The sequence below is a fragment of the Euphorbia lathyris genome, chromosome 7 (assembly GCF_963576675.1).
Source record: "Euphorbia lathyris chromosome 7, ddEupLath1.1, whole genome shotgun sequence".
NCBI lineage: Eukaryota > Viridiplantae > Streptophyta > Magnoliopsida > Malpighiales > Euphorbiaceae > Euphorbia > Euphorbia lathyris.
The window spans coordinates 52,530,951-52,554,581 of NC_088916.1; the positions used below are offsets into that span (position 1 = coordinate 52,530,951).

Here is a 23,631-nt window from a genome sequence, read left to right on the forward strand (position 1 = left end):
CAACTAATGTACAGTTCTCTGATTCTTCAAGCGATTTGTGATATAATTAATAGTTGTTTGATTGTTGAAGCAGAAATTCCTTGTTATTAGTAATCAACATTTACTCCTTTTATACTTTGTTACATCTTTATAATATTTGCTCTTAAATTAAATTATTATTTGGTTACTTTATCGTTCGGCATTATGAGCATCATGAATGGCGTGGTGGTGACATTTTTGGATATGAGGTTAAATATTAGTCATGTCTTTTTGGCTTTTTTGTACGGTTTTGGATGTTTTTAGAATACTCTTAATTATGTTGGTTATTTGTAAAGGCTATTGGAGTGTTTTATCCATATTATGTTTGTCAATTCTTTCTGATTTTGATATGTTGGGCTTGACTTCTTTTTATGCATCTAACCGATGATAGATTTTACACAAAGATATTCCAGTATCTTGGAGTTTGCTAGAATTTATTCTGATTATAAAGACCGGTGTTGAGTTGAAGTTTATTCAAATTGTCTTTTAAGTCTCAGCATGAGACAAATTTAAGCATGTATTTTTTTTGTTACAACTTCATTTGTTTTGCCTCAATTTCAATTTATAGGATTATAAAAGATACGTTGCTTTAGTTACTGGAATTAAGACTATTTGCTTTGGCTAAATGGTTCTTTTATTCCAATGATATTAAAGGGGATGGATTTTTCAATTTATTTTGATGTTTGTTTAGATTATGATTTTTGTCTCTTTTTAGGAATCCTATTTATTAATAATTGAATATTATGAATGTAAAGTTAAAATTTTATTTATATCCTTTGTAATTAACTCAACATTCAAACAATTGAATTCTATCAGAAAACTAAACTATTATTCAATGAGTGTTATTACTTCAAGAGTCTACAATTATTAATCTCATATTTATATATTTTTCAAAAACATTTGAAGAAATATTTTTTTAATATTTGTTCTTTACAAGATTGCTCATAGTTTTTTTTTTTTTTTTGCGTTTTATTATAGTTTTTATTGATTTTCTAGTTTGTTATGGTTTTTGCTCCTCAGCTTCTTTACGGTTTTTACTCAAGTTACTTGCCTATAATGATCATGTCTTCCTTTTATGTAATTTTCCTTTTATGGTTGTTGTTTTCAGATGGTGAGTATGATTAACGGTGCTTATCGGAATAAAAATAGCCATCATGTGACAGTAGTTGAAATTATCTGAAGTTCTACTTCATATATTGATAATGCAGAATAAAGAATAAAATATATGTATTTTATAATTATCTGAAATTGACCAAACTTGATAATTAAAACCACATCATATATTCATTAATCAAGCTAATTTAAGATATTATAATATTTAAAGAAAATATAAAAATAAAAATAAAATTTAATTTAGATAATACTTTTATGTCATTAATTTTAATTATTAAATTATAAAAAAAATTAATATTTATATGCTCAAAATGAATTCATATATAGCACAAGCCAAAACAAATAACAGCTGCAACTTGCATAACAATTCGATTTTGTTACTTCATTTGTTCAGGTAAATTACACACGTGGCGTACAACCTTTGTCATTTTTCACATATTGGTGAGCAACCTTTAATTTTGCACATAAAAGTGTACAATCTTTTGGTGACCTCTCTAAAGTGTACAGCTGGTAATTATGACCTGTCAACTCGAAGTTAACATGTCATGTCAGCAATTTGACCTTCTTAAAAGTCAAAATTAATGCACCACATCACCAATTTTGACTTTTAAGGAGGTCAAATTACTAACGTGATACGCTGATGTAGACACCGGGGTCGGAGGACCGATGAAGAAAAATTATAAAAAGGGATCCAAATCAGTCGATTGAAATAAATGATGAGTCAATAAAAAAATAATAAATAAATAAAAAAAACGTTGTTCGAAGGAACCGTGGAGACCGGTTTGATCGAATTCGGAAATCGAATCGAGATTACGGGCGAATCGGTTCCGCGAGTGAAATCTTAAATCATCTCGCCGAGTTCGGGGTATTTTCACGCTCTTTTCTTATTTATTTTATTTTTAATAAAGTCTCGGGACGATAGAGGGTTTTATTTTGGTATTCGAACAATCCAAAAAATATATATGGTTTTGTAAAAAGATCGATTTTATAAAAGTTAATTTTATAAAATCAGTTTTGACGAAAATCATTTTCGATGAAAATCGTTATTGATTTTGGTTATTTTTAGATGTATTTTGTTTAGTTAAACGTTTTTATTTTTTTTAGTATATATAAACGCGGCCCCGTTGGGGGCCGGTATTTACGTCACGGGCCGTTGGACGGCCCGTGACGGGGCTGGGCCGCCCAGGCCCAGCAAATGCCAAGTGCATTTTGCTGCACTTGGCCAAATGCCAAGTGCAATTTTAGTTTAGGATTTATTAAAAAAAAAATAATTAAAATCAAATAATAATAATAATAATAATAATAATAATAATAATAATAATAATAATAATAATAACAGTAATGATAGCAATTAGCCATGGATATTTCCATGAAATTTCCTAGGCTAATTTGGCTTATCTTTGGCTCCAAGTTGGCTTGGAGTCAAAAATAAACTAAGTTTAGGGCTCCATTTGCCTATAAATAGGATGGAGCCCAAGGCATTAGAGGAGGAAAAATAAGACCCGAACCTCTGGAAAAATTTCACGAGACCCGAACAAAGCAAAAACACAAAGAAATCCGACTCAAAACACTATCAATCGACTTGATTTGGCATCCCCATTACCGATTGAGAGGTAATAATCTGAGGAACTAGACCCGTTTAATCTTTTATTGTAATTTTATTGTTTAGATCTATTTATTTATTTGTTTTTTTACACTTTTATGGTTTAGATTTGTTAAGTTAATTTTTTGTTTTGCATTTGAACAAGTATTTGGTTTTGGTTTTGAAATAAAAACTTCGTTTGGATCCCAATACGAACCGTGACCCGATTTAAGGGTAGTTCGGGATCCAAACGTCGTAGATCCATGTGTTTACAAGTGTTTTGAACCGTTATTTTCAATAAAATGTTGTTTTAGAATCCTCCGTTACAAACCATGACCCGATTTGGGGTAGTTTGGGGGCTAAAATGATGAAATAGAGTAGATCTAATAAGTTTTGATAAATCTGAAATTTCAAAGGGACTGTTTCTGAGATTTTCCATTTTTCTGTCACTAAAAGCAGATCAGTGACGGATTTTCCGTCTCAAAATCTGCTGGAACTTTTTTAAAATACCATTTTTGAACTTTTGCTTTTGGTTTCACATTTGGGGCATGGGTATAGATATATATATATATTTATTTAGTTATTTTAATAGTTTTAAAATTAATTTATTATATATATAGGTGTATTAGGGGATGTGGATATCTATATACGGGTATGTTGGGATATTATATTATGGGGTATTTTATTCTAATTTAGGGATTGTGTCCATATACGTCACTAGTAAATTATTCATTATATATAGTATTTAATTTATAGGCATATTTATATTTATGTGCTTTAAATAATTTTAATTTATATATATATATATATACATGTATTTATAGGGTACTATTTTGGGCTAATTGTTTGAGGGTATATAATATGGTATCATTTTGGTTTATTTAGATAACCTAGGTAATTATTTTGGGGTATTATATAGAGTATTATTTTTGGCTATTTGTTTTGGGATTCTTTTTTGAGTTTCGGTAAGAGTAGGGACTGTTTTGATATTTGGTGACTTTATAGGCTATTTTGGGGAGTTTATGGGTCATTAGTATATTATTTGTGTTTATAGATATATTTGGGTTAAATTAGAGGTCATAGATGTATATAGGAGTATATTTGGACATTAAATATAGTCTTTATACCTTTTGTCTTTCTAACTATTTTTTAATAATAATCCACTCAAGGTTTTTAATGTTTTCAAAAAGATAAATAAAGTGTTTTAATTTCATTTTCTATTTCAAACGGTTTCTAAAAGTGTCACGATTTTGAATTTCCTATATATATGTTTTAAAAGTATTTGGGTTGGGTGAATTTTGGTTTAATTCATTAATTGTTGTAGTTATATTCAAACAAAGGTTAATTGAGTGAAAAAGGGAAAATAAAACACAAAAAGAGAGTTCAAGTTGCTTATTTAAATTAAAGCTTTTCTAGATATTCCCAAAGTGTAAATAATGTTTTCTTGTTGTTTTTAAACCGTTTCCTAAAACATCACGTGTTAAAACCTTAATTCGTTCCAATGACGGATTAAGCGAACCTTGTAATTAAAATTGCTTTTGTGAATAATGAAGTTTTGAATTGTTTTCCTAACTAAATGGTTTTTGTACAAAATAAATTGACTTGTATTCTTAATCACGCTTTTAGATTAAAAATGTTTGCTCAACGTTTTCAAACGCTCGAGTCGTTCTAACGGCGATTCGAGTGGACGTCATTAATGGGGTTTTGAAACGTGCCTAAACCGTTCCAACGGCGATTAACGTACGAACCATGTAAATAAACTTGTTTTTGGGGAATGAGATTAGCTTAGAGTTAGTGTATAGTCTAAAGCATAAAATCGCACTGTGAATAAATCAAATTCTTCTCCCCCTCTCTCTCCTATATACTTTAAATTCATGCAAAATAGGTGATTCTTTACTAAAGTGGCTTTCAATGACATGCTCAAAACGGTTTTCAAAGCGAGAAAGAAAAGGTTTCAAATGAATTTTAAACTTAAAGAAATATGCGATTAGTCCGTTATCGCCTAACACGCTGAGTAGGAGGCCGGTGGTTCATAACCGGACGATGTCGGGGTGCCTAGTAGCCTTTCTCCGGAAAGGAGCTAGCCTTCTCGGCTCGTACCTAAGTTTCCCGAACCCTCACCGGTCTCCCGCAAGGGATCGGTGTTCATTTTCCCATTCGTGGGTGGCGACTCTTCCATACTCCGAGCTCCGGTCATGCTGAGTAGCTTGATTCCACGATTGGTTGTTTTCGGCGCCAATCATCGCTTATGTCGCCATGAGGTGTCCACCCCCCGGTCCGCCCGGGCGAGGCCGTTCGGCACCTTGTCTAATAAGTGGCGACTCTGCTGGGGAAGCAAGAAATTTGATTTCGGAAGGCGTGTATTAAGCCCTTAACGGGGACAGATCGTATTATTTCTTTTCGTATGCATTCATACGCATTATTGCAAACCTTTTGGGTAATTTCCGCGAAACCTCTAGCGACAGTCCATTCGTCGCTCGAAAGAGGGTAGCGTAAGTTCCCCCTTACAGTAAGGCGCCAAAGGGTCCCCATCCATTCGTTAGGGGCGAATTTGTGCGGTCCTGTGAGGTCCCGCGATCAGCCGTGTCAGCATATAGTAGCCTTAGAAGTTGCCATAGGATTACCCGTTACTATTTTTGATGTGATAAATGAATCAGTTCGTGTTTTCAAAATTGCCATGATACGTGTCTAATCGTAAAATATGTAAAGAAAATGAAGCGATACGTTAATATATACTCTTAAACCGATATACAAACTACCAAAACGTCGAAACGATTCGAACTAAAGACGACTTAGTCATCTCGTATGAATGAACTTGTGCGACCCGCCTGGTCCCTTTCCGTGTCCCGAAGAAGGCACATGTTCAGGAAATACGTTATGATGTAAGCACGTATTAATACGAATCGGTTTGGTATTAAGGATAGTTATATATCGATTCAAAAGACTATATTAACAGTAGCCATTATTCACATTCTTTAAATAGGTTGGGATAAAACGAGATTATGACAAAACGAAAACAAAGAACATTTCTGTCTCGAATGACCCTGTTGTAACGTAAAGAGTTTTGCAAACATGGCCCGTCCCTTCCGAATAAAAGACGAGCTCTTACATTATGCCTTGCGTTGTTCTAAAGAGAAATGGACGTATCCGCAAAAGTGACTAAAGAAAATAAAAGAAAATAAACAAATGACCAAAATCATTCTGTATCTACGATATGTATACATCCCGAAGGTAGTTAAAGAAAATGAACCAATGCCGTTAAATACGTGCCTCGAGCCAGTGTATACGCCGTTTAAAATCGTAAAGCCGAATTAAGCTAAAACTGCATAATTGCACCATATGGACGAGACTGTGGGTTTGACTAATGGCTCGATCATTTCGACCGTTACCAAAACTACAAGAAGTATGGCCCGACATGCGTGTTTACTTAACTCGGCCTAAATGAAAAAGAACGGTATTATCCCTGCTTCGAATAAGCATGCGATTCAACGAAACGTTGATTTTCTATAACCACGCTAGAATGGTATATCCCGTAAATTGGAAAGAAATAAAAGTTGTTAATAGCCGAAAGATTACCGTGCGCTCAAATAAGACTCGCCGTCTTTTTATGTAGCCAAAACGAGCAAACGAATTCTTAACGCTAAAAACAAACACGTTACGCGATGAGTCCGTTCCTAAAACAAAATCCAAAAGTGATTTCATCACTAAATAAACACGTGGTTACGTCTCTCGATAGATCCAAAAGATCCCATCGTAATCCAAAAGTTGAGATATGAACCCACACGAATAAAAGGGAACGAGTCATTGTCAATAACGAACGATTGAACCTAAAGAATAACTCGTACCACGTCTAAAATCCGAGATACGCTCAGAAGGGAATCAAAACCCGAACTAATGCATCTCGCGAAATAACGAAAGACGAGTTATTCGAAAGGACAATCCATTTGGTCGATATCTTAGTCACTAAACGCTGATACGTTAAAACGAATTGTATTGTCTGATGAATGATTTACTTTTCCGCAATAATCGACGGCATCACGCGTCCCCTGGACCGCAATGTGAGCCCCAAAACAAAATCCTAGGAAAGAGACTTGGACTATCGAGTGTGTGGAGGAATAAGGGTGGAAGAGAGATGTTGTGTTACGTGTAATTAGACTGACGTTTGTTCTTCTTATCTTATATATCCGTAAATAATAAACGCACACACCACGAATCATGCATATAAAATCATGCATACATGCTAATGGATACTGTTCGCGCAGACGTCATCATTAAGCGGTTGTGGTTCCGTGAGAGTAACCGGCTAGTCAGGCAGTTTGATCGGCTACAGATTGACAGTTCCGAATCAGCAGTTGTGGCTTCTGAATCACCTTCGTCCGAGTATACTCAGTCTTCTGCCAGTATGTCTGTGACCGACGAAAAAGTGGCCGAATTAGAAACCTCTGTGAACAACATTAATGATCAGTTGGCTGCAATTTTGGCCCAGCTCGCTGAACTAGCGTTGAAGGATAACAAGAGTGGTAGTAAGCGTGCTGAGAATGAGATGAACACTGGTCCCCGCTTTGGGAATGAGGATGACTATCAGGATTACATCCAGAAACAGCTGGAGAAGGAGAAAGCTAAGGAAGAGGAGTGGAAGCAGCACATCACTCAGGAGGTGCAGGATCTGCGTGGGGGAAGCTCCGGAAGTTAGGACTTTTATAATTTGAAGAATTGTTTGTCGGCAACTGCTTTGCCTTTGAAATTCTGGCTCCCAGACATGAAGAAGTTTGATGGAACTAGGGATCCTACTGCCCACATGAATCAGTATGTTGCGGTAATGAAGCACACGATCCTGACTGAGGATCAGGTCCTAGCACTGTTTAATACTTATCTGGAGGGAGGTGCCCTCGTATGGTTCCATGCGTTGCCGATGGTTACGAAGAGAGATTGGAAGGAGTTAGCGAAGTCATTCATCGCTCAGTATAGTTTCAACACCATGCTTGAGGTTACTCTAAAGGAGTTAGAGAGCACTAAGCAACAGACTGGGGAATCTTTTTCCGATTTTGTGAGGAGATGGAGGGCCAAGGCTGCAGTTATGAAACAGAAGCCGCTTGAGCAGGATCAGATCCGAATGGTAATTAGCAACACATTACCGTATATTAAGAATGAGATGCGGTATATGCCTTTTACCGATTTTAATCAGATGTATAGCTGCGCCTTGACAGTCGAGGGGGACGGAGAGCCGAAGAAAGCTTATGCCAAGTGGACAAAGTGTGGATATAGTGCCGGAGTGCCAAGCGCGAGTACAGAATTAGCCGCAGTGAAAGTGCTTGAACTTAACGCTATCGAGAAGAGGCAGTTCGCCAAGTTTGATCAAAGCTACGCAAAAGTTTTCGAACGATTGCAGAAAAGGGGATTGTTGAAAGCCCTCACTCCTTATGGCAAAGCACCGTCTACTCCTCAGATGCAAGCTAGGGAGTACTGTGAGTTCCATAGCAACTACGGGCACACTATTGAGAACTGTGAGAGGGTGAAGCATGAGATTCAAAATTGGATTGAGGAGAAAAAGATAGCTGATCCATCATCAGCAAACCCTTCCACTAGGCGCAATCCATTTCCTAATCATAGGGTAAGTATGATCGAATCCGGGATTGAGGAGAGTACGGTGGTAGAATCCTTTGAGGAGGATGAAGAGGAGCTGTTGGACTCCGATGAGAAAATGACGATAGGAAGCGGATTGTATGTGTCTTTTCTGGGAGAGGAAACAGCGGGCGAGATGATAGATGAGGAATTGGGCGATGGAGCGCCATATGATGAAGATGACACCGAAGAGACCGGGCAGGGGTCATCTCGGAGAATTATTCCTGAGTTAAAGATATTCAGTGGGGTGGAGGACCCTGAGGTCCACTTGTATGAGTATATGTGTGCTATGTTTGTTGAACCGTTTGGGATTAATGAGATCGCTCAGTGGTTCCACCCTTCATTGATGGGCGAGCCTTTGGAGTGGTTCCGATCCTTGCCTGATTCCATCAAGGGTGATTGGTCACAATTGGCAAGTTTATTCTTGGAAAGTTATAAGAAGGCTAAAGAAAGAGCGGCAGAAAGTAGCGCAATGCAGGTTGGGCCCATCAAGCGCCCGTTGCTAGCAGTTAGTAAGTATAACGGCAACAAAGACCCTATGTATCATTTGCACTTCTACTCGTCAGTGATGGGGCCGTTGGGCTTCAAAGAGGAGGAAATCACGAGTTTGTTTTGCAACTCGTTGGTAGGAGAATCGCTGGCGTGGTATATGTCTCTTCCGATGAATGTTAAGGTGGACTGGGCTGAAATGACTAAGAGATTCATCAAGAAATGCACCGCATGGGGACATCCAGAGGAAATGCCTGAGTCACCCGATGAGGAGACACCTGAGGCAGTATTAACCATGGCTAAGTACAAGGGAGATGAGAACCCCATCAATCATGTAAACCGTTTCCGCACTCACATGTATGATGCAGGACTCCATCGATGTGAGTTGATTCAGCATTTCCCAAAGACACTCACGGGGAAAGCTTTGATGTGGCACCGAATGCTCTCGGGGAAGACAAAAGGGGATTGGGGATCCCTCATGGAAGCCTTTGTGCGGAGATATGAGACATACATTCCATGGATGGGGTCGTTGGAAGATTTAGAAAGGATCAAGCAGCTTCCCGAAGAAGCATTTGTGGATTATGCGAGAAGGTGGAGGTTCAAGTATGCTTCATATCAGGTCACCTTGAGCGATCAGGAGCAACTCATGTGCATCCGAAAGGGTGCTATTCCACTTGTGGCAAAGAGGTTGAGCAGGGTGTTCTTGAAGGATTATGATGAGCTTATAGGATGGGCTCGGTATGGATCGTCGGACCCTTCCTACGTAAATCCGAACGTCCCTCACGTGATGGATCTGATTGTTGTGGATATCTGGGGAAGTTCCTCGGAAGAGGAAGGTATCAATCAGAAAGCTCCAATCCATATCTGGGATGAGTCTGATGATGAGCCGAAAATTGCCGTAATGGTAGAGTCGGGCCGAGGCACCGAGGGAAAGAATTTGCCCGGATTTAAGATCTTCAACGATGTTACTGACTGGGGCAAAGGAAAGGCAAGCTGCTTCATATAGGGGATCATGATGCTTGACCTGAATGCTGAGGAGCAAGTTATCACTGCATAGACAGCCGTGGGGGCGGTGGATGAATCAAACACCTCCAAGGCCCATGAAAACCCCGAGAACCCCGATGATGACAACTATGTTACTGCTTTGTTTGAATCCGATGATGTACTCGCCAAAACTATCAATGAAATGAATTCTGATTTTGCTTACTTGCTTGATGATTGATTCTGATCATTCCATTCATTCTCATTCATATAACATGCCTACATTTGAAATCAATGCAATAGAAATGTCAACTTTAAATCTTGGCACGGATGAAAATCCTGAACTTATACAAATTGCTCAAGAATTAATTATTGAAGAGAGAAAAGAATTTGAGAGAATAACAAAAAAATACGAAATAGTGTTTGCTTGGACGTACGAAGACATGCCAGGAATCGATCAATCAATCGTAACTCACCGTATTCCAACATACCCCGAGGCTAAGCCCGTGAAACAGAAACTCCGACGCAGGAGGCCGGAATGGGCAGATAAGATCAGAGAGGAAGTGAAGAAACAGTTAGAAGCAGGGTTCATCGAAGTAATCGACTATCCCCATTGGGTTGCAAATGTAGTACCAATCGCGAAGAAGGACGGTAAAGTGAAAATGTGCGTCGATTATAGAGATCTCAACAAGGCTTGCCCCAAAGATGAATTCGCATTGCCTCACATCGACGTATTAATCGACAGTGCTGCATCGAGCATCTTGCACACAAATGTTGACGGCTTCATGGGCTACATGCAGGTTCAAATGGCAGAAAAGCACAAGGGAAATACCTCGTTCACAACTGAGCGGGGAACGTACTGCTATAGGGTAATGTCGTTTGGTTTGAAAAATGCCGGGGCAACTTATCAACGGATGGCTACAGCACTGTTCCATGATATGATACACAAGGAGGTGGAAGTTTATGTGGACGACATGATGGTCAAGTCGGAGACGAGAGAGGGGCATTTCGCTGCACTCGAGAAGTTTTTGGCCCGAATTGCAGAATTCAAGCTGAGGTTGAACCCGAAGAAGTGCTTCTTTGGCGTTTCATCGGGGAAGATCTTAGGCTACGTAATCAGTAACAAGGGGATTGAGGTGGATCCCGATAAAGTGAAAGCCATATAGGAAATGCCGGCACCGAAGAATGAGAAAGAAGTGAGAGGATTCCCGGGGCAGGTTCAGTATATCAGTCGATTCATAACATGACTCACCACAATCTACGAACCAATCTTTAAGCTGCTACGGAAATATCAACCCACGGTTTGGAACGATAAGTGCCAGCAAGCATTGGAAAGTGTCCGGACCTATTTGACTAATCCACCGGTTTTGAGGCTGCCTAAACTCGGAAAGCCACTTCTCCTCTTTGTAGCGATCGAAGAGCGATCCATTGGAGCAATGTTGGCCCAGGAAGGGGACACCGGTGTGGAGCGTGCGGTGTATTATCTGAGTAAGAAGTTCATGGAATACGAGCTTAAGTATAATATGATCGAAAAGACATGCGTGGCAGTAGTATGCCTAACGAAGAAGCTGCGATACTATTTTCAGTCTTACAAAGTGATCATTATTTCCCGGATGGATCCCGTGAAGTATCTGTACCGAACTCCATCCTTAATTGGAAAGCTGGCCCGATGGTTGTTGCTTCTGTCAGAATTCGACAACGAATATGTAACGAAGAAGGTTATCAAGGGGAGAGCCGTAGCAGAATTTCTGGCCAATCAGCCCCTAAGTGCGGAAGAAGAGGAGACGAACTATGATTTTCCCGACGAGCATTTGAGCGCCATAGAGGTTATACCGTGGAAAATGTTCTTTGACGTCGTAGTTAATTTAAGTGGAGCAAGGGTAGGAGTGTTACTTATTTCGCCAGAAGGAGAAAGGATCCCAATGGCAAAGAAGTTATCGTTCCCTCTCACTAATAATACGACCGAGTATGAAGCGTGCGTCTACGGGTTAGAGTCTTTAGCAGCATTGGGAGCATCATACGTTAAAATCTGGGGCGACTCAAAGCTGATTATCAAACAAGCACAAGGAAACTGGGAAGTAAAGGAAGAAAGGTTGCGCCCATACCTAGACCAGTTGGAGGGGTTGGCACAGAGATTCAGCGAGTGCCGCTTTTATCACATTCCCCGAGCACAGAACCAAGCAGCGGATGCTTTGGCCACCTTGGTGTCGGTGTGGGATAATCCACGGAATCTTGCATCAAAGCCTTTGGTGCTAAAAAGGTCCCACAAACCGTGCTATGAAGATGTAATGTTGTTAGGAGTAGACGAGAAGCCTTGGTACTTCGACATTGTGAATTTCATGAAAAACGGGACTTATCCAGCAGAATCAGAAGTTAGGGATCAGGCTGGGATCAGGAGGTTAGCTCATCAGTTCGTCATCCACAATGATTTGCTTTACAAAAGGCACACCGATGGATTACAATTGAGATGCTTGGACGAGGGAGAAGCCTATGAGGCAATGGATTCGGTACACTCAGGAATTTATGGAGCCAATATAGGAGCAGTATTAGCAAAGAAAATCGTAAGGCAATGCTTCTATTGGCTCACCATGGAAAGAGATTGAAACGAATATATGAAGAAATGCCATGGTTGTCAAATCAACGGGGATTATAACCACCTGCCAGCTATGGAACTACACATGTTGGCACCCGTTTGGCCGTTTGTAGCTTGGGGCATCGATATCGTCAGCGAGGTGAGGCTTAATGCATCTAATGGACACAAGTTCATCGCAGTTGCCATTAATTACCGCACCAAGTGGGTAGAGGCAGAATCGTTTAGTAAGCTGGGATCAAAGCAGATGAGGAAGTTTATTGAAAAGCATCAAATCACCAGGTTCGGGGTGCCTCATCACATGATCACGGGCAATGGGGTCCAGTTTCAAGGAGAAGTAAAAAGCCTTTCCCAGGAATACAATATCGAGCATCATAGATCTTCTCCATACTGTCTGCAAGCTAATAGGGCAGTAGAAGCCATAAATAAGAACCTTAAGAGGATTCTCGTAAAGACAGTGGAGTCGCATCGGAATTGGAACGAGCAACTTCTGCTCGCTTTATGGGCTTATCGCACGACGGTTAGAATGTCTACTAGGGCAACACCGTTCTCTTTGGTATATGGGGCAGAGGACGTTCTCCCAATTGAGGTTGAAAAGCGATCGTTGAGAATCGCAGTAGAAGCAGAGATTCCCGAGACGGAATGGGTGAAGAAGCGATATGAACAGTTGGCGTTGGTGGACGAGAAAAGGATGGAGGCTCTTTACCATGTGCAGTTATATCAAATAAGGATGGCCCGGGCCTTCAACAAAAAGGTCAAGGCCAGCCCTATCAAAGAAGGAGACATGGTGCTGAAACAGATCCGAATAACGCGCACCGACCCTAGGGGCAAGTTTAGGCCAAACTGGGAAGGACCGTTTCTCGTGAAGAAGATCCTAAGCAAAGGGGCGGTGAAACTAACCACGATGGATGGCATTGAGTTCTCCGAACCTACCAATCTGGATAGGCTTAAGAAATACTTTTCGTAAAAAAAAAGAAATAAAAAGAAATAAAAATTCCCGATAGGTTGAAAACCCGCAAAGGGCGACCTATGCAACAATAAGGGACATCCCAATGAGTGAAAACCCAAGAGGGCGCTCATTTGAAAATTCCGGGATAATAAAAGGAGAGTTGAAAAATCGCTGGGACCTGAAGACCGAAAAAAGGCGGGTCCTGGTAACAGTAGTTATATCTTGAGCAATTATGGAAATAATGTGTAAGTGGCTAAGTATTTCTGTTGCTTGTAAATAAATAAAGGCATGAATATATTCGAAGAGAATGTTTGAAATGATTATGATCGACTGAATGCATGGTATTACAAGTCATGAGTTATACATTTCTTTTCCCCACCACCAAATAAAAAGCCTACACAAACATCTTTTTCACATATACCCACTATACATCACGGTAGTACTAATAAAGTCGTAAACCAAAACAACGACGGGACTATCAAGGAGGAGGAACCCCAAAGTCCCAAAAGCCCTCAAGCGAATCAAAGCCTCTGAAGTAAGGTGCCCACTCCTCGGCTAAGGCCTCCTCGGCAACCCGATGACCCTTTACCGCAATCCGCAAACTCTCCTCAGTAGCTCGCTGGACCTCTATATCCACACGGCTCCTCTCCTCGGTTGCCCGGCCTCGCTCCTCCCAGCTGGAGCACTCATCCTCCATCTCTCGATAACGATGTATGATCTGAGCGTCATCATTCCGTAGTGACTCTCCTCGCCCGGCCGCCACGCCTGACGCGGCCTCGCGCGGTTGTGGAGCGAGGCCGATCTTAGGGATAAGTGTACCCCGTCGTTATCAAGTAATAAATTCTGGTTAAGTCCAGGTTATCGTCCACAGGATTTATTTCTGCAAGTATCAAGTTACTTGGTTTCAGGTGTTATCTAGGCTTAGGGGGTTTTGAGTTGGTTTTTTTAAGTTAATCTACTCCTATGTTGAATTATACTATTCCTGGCTAAGTTATCTGATTCTAACTAAGTTATTCTACGCCTAATTAAGTTACTCTACCCCTAATTAAGTTAAACTACTCCTAAGTGATCTTTTACCAATGCAATTATCCGAAGGAACATGAAGGGGTACGATGATAATGAAAATAGATTGTTTAAGCAATTGAATTAAAACCTAAGTCACTTGTGTCCGAGGCGATTAACCCGACCTATCCTCCTAAAGTCCCTAGTTCGTGATTCCTTTGTAAGGCCGAAACTAGCTCTAAGGCTCAGCAATTTGGGCTTAATCTTCTATAGGGTCGCCAATCCTATAGGCACTGACTAGGTCAGATTTAGCTCGCAATATATGACAACTTGATTTTGGGATTATCGAATGAGTTAAACCAATCAGACAAAGCGTAAGACAAGGATTAAAGCATTAAAACAATTGAATGAACAAGAACTATAATATATATCAAAGATGAAAGTATTGTCACGAAGTTACAATGAGCCTAGGATTCATAACATGTATCAGAGGCTAGATAGAATATAAAAGAAGAAAAATCCCTTTCAGGGAACCTGTCTACCAATGCAGGCGTCTTCCTAGGACTTAAGGATGGAGATTGAGCAATCCTCGGTGAACGGAGCTTCGGAGGTGTCTTCAATGGAGGTTTGAAGGATATGGAGGAGGTGGAGAGGATTTCTCAAGATGAAAAGCTAAGAAAATTACAAAGATAAAAGATATCTAATTTACATTGGAAAAATCCTATTTATAGACGCGGTTCGGGCCCTTTTCTTGACCTAATTCGTGTCCTTATGCGTGTAGGAAGTCGTGGGGTCCGTAGTGGCATCGTGGGGGCGGAATTGGTCTTTTTGACCAATTTCTGCAGGTCTGCTCGCCGAGCAGGCACTGCTGCTCGGTGAGCTGGCCTGCGAAGGCCAGTTCGTCGAGCAGTCCAGCCCGATGCGCTCCCGCACGGTCGCCGAAATGCCAATAACGTGTCTTTTCGCCCGAACTTATTCCCTGCGCATGCACAAAAACTCCAAACAACATTAGTCCAAAGGCTAAATTGACCCGCCAATCGCTTATTTGAGCAAACGCTTCGTTTGGTGCGATTTTTGACGGATCAATTAGCTTCAAAAGATAACGGAATTACTAGATGCATGCTAATTTGGCCGTATTTGCATAAATTGATCACAAAATGAGCCTAAACAGCGAAAAGTAAATAAAACATTTCCAATTTCTAACTAACTCACACAAAAGCATTTAAATGCGAGAATTGCTTGCTTATTAACCAAATAACACTAAAACCCGTCCTAAAACCGTACCCAAAGATAGGGGTTTTTGACCCCTATCAAACCTCCTCGCACTTAAAACTTTACTTGTCCCCAAGTAAACTAAAAAACTAAACCCGCAATCACAAGCAAGCTAGAAAACCTCCCGGTTTGACTAGGTGCTTGACACAATTTCGAGCATCTGTAATTACATGCATTCGGAAATACCAAGTAGAGAAACGATATCCAAAAGCCGCATTTCAATTATCATAGGTCATATGTTTTAAGAAAAAGGACACATGTTCAATTGAACGAGCTTGAGGGGATCGCTAAGTAAAACACCTCACCATAGGTAGTTCACTCATTTCACACAATTTTGGTGGCTAAAGTGTTTACTCTCAGCTTATGTTCTTGCTTAGGATTATGTTGATTTTGCACGTTCATCCGAGTTCCTCTACTATGCTATATGACTCCGATGATATCAAAAACAGCCTCGAATTGGGGTTGTAATGTGGTTAGAGGGTTAAAGGTACAACAAGGGTTAATAGTTCTAGTGCTAGAAAAACAAAGTTCAAATGACTTTAGCAAATATGAAGTGATTGAGCTTTTTATTCATCCATTGTTTTCTTGAGACGTTTTGATTTAAAGAACTGGGGAATGAAGTTCTCCCCCTTTAGTTCGTCTCTTTCCTTTTCTTTTCTTTTTTCTGTTTTTCTGTTTTTCTCTTTTTTTTTTAGATAGTGATGCTCATTCACTTCTTAGCCTTTTGGCTTGCTACTATGATGCCATAAACAAAGATAAAGCGCTAGAACGACAAAGGCTCGATGTAAGCTTTGCAAAAACTTTGGGTTAAGTAGCAAACCAAGTGATGGTTTGCAAAAACAGGTTAGAACGAAAGAAAAATCTATAAACTACAAAAATATAGGCTCAAAGGGGCTTCCTAGAGTGGATGAAAAAGAGAAAATAAGGTAAAGAAAAAGGGTTAATTCTAATGAGGCTGAATCATCGTTTATCATCTCAAATCATTGCATGTAGGTTCAACACAGTATTAGGTGCAAAATCTGTAATCTTTCCACAAGTCAAAGCATTCACACAAAAATGTCAAGAAAAAGAGCTTTTTGATGTTCGCTCTTAGGCTCAAATTCAACTCACAATTCTTTGGGTTTCAATTTTGTGTTTACTAGTTTTTCCCAAACTCAAGTTTAATATCACATGCCTTCAATTCTTAAGTTATCTACCTAAGTAATGATTTTGACATTTCTTCAAAAGTAGGGTCTAAATGCAAACTTTAGCTCATGCTTTTACAGATACAAGGATTGTGTCCTACACCTAAACTAGTTGTCATGCAATCTTAGATTCGGTTCTCAGCCCTCAAAGACAAATAACGAAGTTTAGATTCGAAGGAGGTTCACGGTTTTAGGTCCTAAACATGCAAAACATAAATGAAACCCGAAAAACGCAAAACTAAACTAGACACGACGCAACAAAAATTTAAAAATTATACAATTTTTGTAAGTTTGTCTACCCCTCCTCCTCACACTAAAAATATGCAATAAGTTCCAACATTGCATCACAAACCATAAAGTACAAGTGCAAAAAGTTAGGGTGGAGAAGACAACTTACTGATTTTATCGCAATCGCCAAAAATTTGATGATTTGCGGTGCCAAAATTATTTATTTATTTATTATTATTTATTTATTATTATTATTTATTTATTTCAGCTCCGTTCGGGATTTAAAAATCCCGAGCAGTTTGCTTATCGCGGCCGAGCAGCGGGCTGGGCAGCAATGCCCAGCGGCGGGCTGGGCGCAGTGCCCAGCTCGCGGCGAGCAGTGCCCTGCTCGCCGAGCTGGGCGGCAGTGGGGCCAATTTTTTTTTTTTAAAATTTTATTTTAAACCTGAACACTTAAAAAAAATAAAAATAAAATAAAATAAAATAAAATAAAAGAAAACTAAACAACTAAAAAAAATATTTATTTATTTATTTTTTTTTTTTTAAACGAACACTTTAAAAAAACGTAAAAAAAAACTAAAAAGACTAAACTAAAAGATCAATGTATAAGTTAAATAAAATAAACCTGAAAAGTTTTATTAAAACTTGGGTTGCCTCCCAAGAAGCGCTACGTTATAGTCGGTGAGCTCGACATAGAATTCCCGCCTAGGTGTATGCTTCTACTCGCGTTAGGAACTCGAACTCCTTAACAAATAACCCGTACCTACAAAACAGATTAAGAGCCTCAAATAAGTTTAATGAAAGTAGGAGGCCGAATTTAAACATATTATGAAAAAGTTTGGTTTGCTCCCTTTTGGATTCTCTTGGTAGGTCGAAGAGAATGAAAACTTCTGAACAAGGAGTAAATCCAAACTTTTCGAACTTTTGAGGAAAAGGTAGTTGATATACACAAGCTTCGATTTGATCATTTGTTTCTATCACATGATTTAGAATTTCAGATTTTGAACCGGGGTTGCTTACCGCTTTCGGTTCTTCACTTACCTTGAGTGATGCATGTGACAGTGGACTTGGTTCTACCTTTTCGTCATTCCTCAAAGAGATGGCTTGAGCTGATTCCCTTTGTGGGATTTCTATGTTTTCCTTTATGCTTGGGAGGGCATCTCGGGAGTGCTCTTTGTTAAGCCCAAAATATACCTAAAATATCATCAATAATTACATCAATATTGCTACGAATTTATGCTATTTATACCTATTTAGAATACTTTTACTTTCGAATATGTTTCTTTCACGCAAGGTACATAAATATTTGGTAAAATCCAAATAGGAGTAAAAAGAGCTCGAAAATAGAAGAAAAGGCCTACAAAAGGAGTCGAAGACGACGAAACCTAATAACGCCAAGTCGAGGACACGAACGAGGGCTGAAAAACGAAAAATGCTCCGTGCCGCGACCGCGACCGCGGCTTTCCCTTTTCACGGTCGCGACACGCGTCTTCAGTCACTTTTCCCCTTCGTCTGAAGTGCATTTGATGCTCCCCCATTCTCGGTAGTGAATTTGATAAATCTCGGTACGAGCAGGAGATTTTAGAAGCATCTTACACACTTTCGTTTTCGACGGAACGCGATCGTTCGGGTGGATAAAGACATTCTTTCACAACGGACACGATTCTTCACAACGGACACGACACTTCGATCAAGACTCTTCAACATCTATAAATAAAGAGTTGATGGAGAGTTGAAAAAAGGATATAATGTGATATGTGTAGAAGAAAGAGATTAGTGTAGAATTTATGCAGAAATTCCGAATCAAGTGATTCAGAAGTTAGATTTAGATTCTGTTCAAAAGCAATATGATGTACACACATTGTTTACAAAATAATAACAAATTCAGTAGCGTTTAGACATTGTTCCAGTTTAGTTTTCATTTTGGTAGTAGACCGACCCAGTCTCTATTACGAAGATTCAGCGAGAAGATTGAGTAGAGGATTCGCCCCTGAGCCTGACAAACTCGAACGAAACCCAAGGAAAGGATTGACAACCCGTTCACTTGCACGCCGTCGAAGAATTCAATGCTCCATGTTCTCTGTAAACTTGTATCAATTTATATTTCATCTAATAAAGTCCGTTCTATTCGATAGATTTTTATGCAGCACTTTGGTAAATGAGCCGAAGTGGATTGATGCTGGTGTTTTCATTAAAACGTATTTAATTCAAATCTTTACAAGGAAACTTTGTTGAACACTTAGGCAAATTATTATCTCGGTAGAGTTTTAATTTGGTTAAGGGCAATTATCTCGGATAAGGGTTTTATCGCGTTCAAAGCCTATTAATTAGAGGTTCCGTCATTTATTTCATCCTTATAATTCGTACAAAGTTTAAAGTTGTTTCTTTGCTTAATGCAAACAAATATACCTGTTTACTTTTCTAAAGTACTAAACGTTCCTGTTTTGCAAATTCATTTTTAATCAGATATTTTCTAACATCTTCATATTCTAATCTAATTCTCATTATAGTAATTTCAAAACCAAAACCGATTAAACGATTTTTTTTCATATTATAAACCTTAAAGTAAATTTAACCGATTGTAAATAAGTTTTGTTAAAAAAGCGTTCCCTGTGGGATCGATATCTTTTATTACTACAAGCGTATACCGTGCGCTTGCGGAAATCGCTCAACACTCTTGCATCTCATGGTTTATTTGAGCCAATTGGTTGCTCAAGTCCTTGCAGACCTCCTCATTGATTGTAAGTCGGGCTGATATTCCTTTCAAAAGGGACAGCACCTCATCTCGTGAGCTAGAAGGTTGTGGAGGAACTTGGCTTGCTTGTTCGTAAGGGAACATTCCCAATTCGTTTTCCCTGTGCTCATTAACAAACCTATTTGGAGGCCTCAACATGTTAGGGTTCCCGTAGGACAGATTTGAGTGTTGAGGTCTCCTCCAATCACTACCATAAAAGCTGTAAGAATTGGGGTTAGATTTATACCTTTGGTGATTACCCACAAAACTTACACTTTCATTGGTGTTCAGGCTCAGTTTCGCCATCAAGATATCCATTTTCTCATTTAAGTCGGCCATGGAGGGATTGGGAGCCTCATTCTCCAGGGCATGAATGTATTGTCTTGATGGGATAGTAAACTTTTGAGCTTGCCACTCGACTTTTTCTTGCCAATTCATTGATCAGAGAATGCTGAGAAAAAGTGAAGTTCTAGCACAAAAGTTGATAAGTAACAGTATACAGATATGAACAAGTATAGAAAAGTATAAAGAAATTATATATCAACAAGTATAGAGAATAAGTATAAAGAATTATGTATAAACAAGTATAAACGATATAAACAAGGATATTCACAAAAAGAATCGTATATAAACAAGTGTATGTATAAACAGGTATATGTATAAACAAGTATAAACGATATAAACAAGGATATTTACAAAAAGAATCGTATATAAACAAGTGTATGTATAAGCAAGTATATGTATAAACAGGTATAAATATGAACAAGTATAAATATAAACAAGTATTAACGGTTATAAACAAGTATAGATAAACAAGTATAGATGATATTCACAGAGATATTCACAAAGGAATGCCTAAACTAACAAATCGACCTTTGGTTCGATATTGCAGAAGAAATAAATCCCCGGCAACGGCACCAAAAACTTGACGCGGCCTCGCGCGGTTGTGGAGCGAGGCCGATCTTAGGGATAAGTGTACCCCGTCGTTATCAAGTAATAAATTCTGGTTAAGTCCAGGTTATCGTCCACAGGATTTATTTCTGCAAGTATCGAGTTACTTGGTTTCAGGTGTTATCTAGGCTTAGGGGGTTTTGAGTTGGTTTTTCTAAGTTAATCTACTCCTAGGTTGAATTGTACTATTCCTGGCTAAGTTATCTGATTCTAACTAAGTTATTCTACGCCTAATTAAGTTACTCTACCCCTAATTAAGTTAAACTACTCCTAAGTGATCTTTTACCAATGCAATTATCCGAAGGAACATGAAGGGGTACGATGATAATGAAAATAGATTGTTTAAGCAATTGAATTAAAACCTAAGTCACTTGTGTCCGAGGCGATTAACCCGACCTATCCTCCTAAAGTCCCTAGTTCGTGATTCCCTTGTAAGGCCGAAACTAGCTCTAAGGCTCAGCAATTTGGGCTTAATCTTCTATAGGGTCGTCAATCCTATAGGCACTGACTAGGTCAGATTCTATTGACCCAGAAATTGAAAGAACTCTTAAAAAGAACAAGAAAGAAAAGAAAAAGAAAAACCAAACCCCAATAAAAACTAAAATTACCAAGCCAGAAGTAATGGCCACACTTATGGATTACGCTAGGCCAGGAGTGGCCGGTGTAACAAACAGTATAGTTAGACCCCAAATCAATGCAAATCAATTTGAAATTAAGCCTGCGTTGCTTAATATGTTGCAAAATAATGTAACATTTTACGGGTTACCTAACGAAAATCCTAATACCCATTTGACAAATTTCTTAGAAATTTGTGACACTTTTAAAATTACTGATGTAACTGCAGAAGCAATCAAACTTCGCCTTTTTCCTTTTACTTTGAAGGATCAAGCCAAAGAATGGTTAACTTCTATGCCAGCCGCATCAATTGAGACTTGGGAGCAATTAGCCCAAGCATTTTTATCAAAAATTTTCCCTTTAGCAAAAACCGCAAGAGTCATTAAAGAGTTAACATCTTTTTCTCAAAATGATAATGAAACTCTTTATAAGGCTTGGGAACATTTTAAAGAACTTCAACGTTTATGCCCACACCACCAATTGCCCGCTGAACTTTTAATGCAAACATTTTATAATGGACTAAATCCTACAACTAGAGGTTCATTGGACGCTATGTCTGGAGGGTTATTCATGAAGAAAACATCTGCCCAAGCAAGAGAACTTTTGGAGGAAATGGCAATCAACAGCAGTATGTGGCCCGTGGAGCGTGGACACCTACCATCAGCGAAACCATCATCCTCAACTACATCATCAGTTAAAGGTATAGTGAATCTTGATCCAGTAGCGATGTTGCAAGCCCAATTTTCTGCCTTGTCGCACAAAATTGATAGGTTTATGGCACCGTGTGATCCTAATGGTCAACCAATCCTAACGGATGTGAATTACGAAGGTATGAGTGAAATTGAACAGGTAAATTTTGTCCAAGGGCAAAACCAAACTAATAATCCTTATTCCAATACATATAATCCTGGATGGAGAAATCATCCTAACTTTAACTAGAGAGATAATAACAATAATAATGTTAATGCTAATCAAAATCGTATTACTAATTATCAAAATCAATCAAGAGATACGATTAGCACTTTATCTTCTAAAATCGACAAATTCATTGATGCGATGAGCGGAAAAATAAGTAATCACGACGATGGTTTTAAACGGATCGAGAATAAATTTGATCAGCTTATTAAAAACCAATCATCTAGCATCCATAATTTGGAGATTCAAATTGGACAACTCGCTAAATCAATTCCATCCCGAAAAGAGGGAAGTCTTCCAAGCCATACGGAAGAAAATCCGAAAGAGCATGTTAAGGCTATCACTCTTCGTTCGGGGAAAAACTAATTAGGCCCGAAAATGTCCGAAAATTCGACTTTACCTGGAACTGATTTACCAAAACCCAAAGAAGATACATTAAAACAAAAAGATGCACCGATTGACTCTAGTACTAAAACTTTTGTACTCAAACCACCTTTTCCACACAAAGTCCGCAACAAGGACTATGATAAACAACTTTTAATATTTTTAGACAAACTTAAGAATTTGCATATTAATTTAACGTTTATGGATGCAATTACGCAAATTCCCAACTATGGAAAATTCCTCAAAGATTTAATTTCAAAGAAAATCAGTTGGGAAGGAATTTCATCCATTTCACTTACTGAAGATTGCAGTTCGATTGTGTCAAGCAATTTGCCCACAAAACTCAAAGATCCCGGATGTTTTACCATTTCGTGTAAATTGGGAGATATAGAATTCCCAAGTTGTCTTTGTGATTTAGGAGCAAGCATTAACTTGATGCCATTATCTGTATTCAATAAGTTAGGCTTAGAAGAAGACATCAAACGTACCAATATGGTTTTACAATTAGCGGATCAAACCACTAAAAGACCATACGGTATAATTGAGGATGTTTTAGTTAAAGTTGACAAATTTATTTTTCCTACCGATTTCGTTATTTTAGATTTTGCTTATGATGTAAATTGTCCGCTAATCTTTGGTAGACCGTTCATGAACACAGGACGTGCTTTAGTTGACGTGTCGGAAGGGAAAGTAGTTTTACGAATAGGAGATGATAAGATTGAGTTTGATATGAATCAAGCAATGAAATATCCTATGGAGGATTTCGCTTGTATGAAACTTGATTTAATTGAAGAATGTGTAAATGACATTGTTCAGAAAGAAGAAATAATAGAACCTATAATGAGTGAGGAACTAGAAGATAAGGACCCAGAACCTTTGATTCGAGAAGATGGACCAGTTCCACCTTCAATTGTAGTTCCGCCTAAATTAGAACTTAAAGAATTACCAAGTCATTTGAGGTACGCTTTCTTAGGCGAAGGCGATTCTCTACCTATTATTATC

At 38.8% G+C, this 23,631-nt stretch overlaps 1 non-coding gene across 1 annotated transcript; it reads right to left on the minus strand.

Annotated features, from left to right (window-relative positions):
* Positions 1 to 21,705: 21,705 nt before the first annotated feature.
* LOC136201709 (small nucleolar RNA R71) lies at positions 21,706 to 21,812 on the minus strand. Its single transcript, XR_010674051.1, has one exon. It is a non-coding gene; the product is annotated as a small nucleolar RNA R71 (small nucleolar RNA).
* Positions 21,813 to 23,631: the final 1,819 nt, after the last annotated feature.